The 1,920-nt window shown below is 23.8% G+C and overlaps 1 long non-coding RNA gene across 2 annotated transcripts in view; it reads right to left on the minus strand.

Moving 5' to 3' along the window:
* LOC106678133 (uncharacterized) overlaps positions 1 to 1,849 on the minus strand; it is a 117,084-nt gene extending 115,235 nt beyond the window's left edge. For both annotated transcript variants that reach the window (XR_010843352.1, XR_010843351.1), the window contains exons 1-2: positions 1,811 to 1,849; positions 1,284 to 1,332 (exon numbers count right to left, since the gene is read on the minus strand). This is a non-coding gene — a long non-coding RNA (uncharacterized lncRNA). The remainder of the gene's footprint in view (positions 1 to 1,283; positions 1,333 to 1,810) is intronic.
* Positions 1,850 to 1,920: the final 71 nt, after the last annotated feature.

A 1,920-nucleotide genomic window follows, 5' to 3' on the forward strand; every position in this document is an offset into this window, starting at 1 on the left:
TATTTTTTTTTATTTAGACTTAAGAATGGTGAAAGTTTAAGCAAAGAAGTTGTCAGAAACACAAAAGACATAATTCAAGTCAAAGCATTTTGAATTTTTTTTCTTTTTTGCTATTTAAAATGTTTAATTAATATATAAAGGAGAGAGAGTTCATAGTTTCTAATTTTACTTCTTAACTAGCTGTACCCTGATCTTTCACCTGGGTTAGAGCTAGTTAATTATTATTCTATTATTAGTGATCTATTTTTAATCCGATTGTTAAAAACAATGCCTACAATTTGATATATTTTATAAATAAGACGAAGATGGGAGGGAGACAAAAAAACTTATTTATTACTAGAAACGTTTCGGCCATAATTTCAAGCCTTCATCAGGGCCCAAAGCAAAAGTCAAGATAACAACCAAAATTAATAAAAGGAATTACAGAATGATTAGAAAATAAGAAAATAACTAACATTATTTAAATAGTTTAAATAATTATTTATTTTAACATACATAAATAGTGTTGAAAGATAAGTGTCTAAGAATTGTAAGAAGATAAAAGCTATATGAGAAAAGTGAATTTTTGAAATTGAAATTCATTCTGGCATTTTACTTACATATTTCATTAATTATGTATATTTAGTTTTTCATTCACACTTCTTTCATAACTTCATTTTTTATATTTTCCCATTCATATTCGTATTTCTTTATTTTACAACTTTATATTTTTTTCCTTTAATCCTGTATTTTACTTAAAAATACATTTTCTTTCCCACTTATTTCTTTAATTTTAAATTATTTTCATTTTGTACCTATATTTACTGACTAGATTTTAATATGTATTTTATTTTTTGTTCTTTCCACATTAACAATTTTAATATTAATTTTCTCATATAGTCTTTATCTTCTTATTATATCTAGACTAAACATCTATATCAGTAATTTTTAAGTGTTTATGTATCTGTAATTTTAGTTATTTTCTAAACATTCTGTAATTACTTTTATTCATCATGGTTATTATCTTGTGTTTTGATCTTAGCCCAGACGAAGACTGGGCCGAAACATTAACACTAAAAAATAAGTTTTTATTTATTTGTTTTTACTGACGCACACCCCAAACATCTTCTCATTCATATGTACCCACGGTAATCTATTAACTCATTATTTTGATATATCCTATATTTGTGTTTATGTTACATTTAGTTTATTGATAAATATTATTCTATTAACAAAAAAACAAACATGAAACAGAAAAAAATAATTATTCACTAAATAAAATATATCAATAATAAATCACTTACCAAGTCAATGCATTCTGCACCACAAGCACGAACCAATGAATTTTGCCATCTATAACAGAAGGATTTACATTATTAGAAAAATAAATAAAATTTTTTCAAAAGTTTTTAATTGTTTCTGAAAGTTTAATAGGTGGTCTCGAATATCAAAATAACATGCAATACCTAAAACATAATAAAATCTCATCATTTGATTCATATTTCATTACTTTTCTGATTAATTGGAAAATATAATAATATATAAAAGGAAGATGGTTGGGGTGTGGTCAAATTAACTCAAATAGTAATTAAACTATTTATTATGAGAAAAAAACAACATAAAAATCAGACTAATTATGAATAGATTCATTGCTGTTTAACAATTAATTTTCTTATATTTAAATCTGATCCTGGCATAGAATTAATTATTTCTCAAAAACCTTCTACTTATCTTGAATTATAACATAAAAGTATAAGTAATATATTAATAATAAAAGTAATGAAAAAAAAAATATTAATCACAGATAAAATAAGATAAATATGAGTTTTACCATCAGCGAAGAGATGGATCGAAACGAACAGTAGGCCAGTTGATACGAGACTGGAAAAATAATTTTGTTTACATTACAACTTATCTTAAATCCTAAACACAATTCCATAA

This window comes from Halyomorpha halys, unplaced genomic scaffold (assembly GCF_000696795.3).
Source record: "Halyomorpha halys isolate HHAL.00 unplaced genomic scaffold, Hhal_1.1 Scaffold125.1, whole genome shotgun sequence".
NCBI classification, from domain to species: Eukaryota; Metazoa; Arthropoda; class Insecta; order Hemiptera; family Pentatomidae; genus Halyomorpha; species Halyomorpha halys.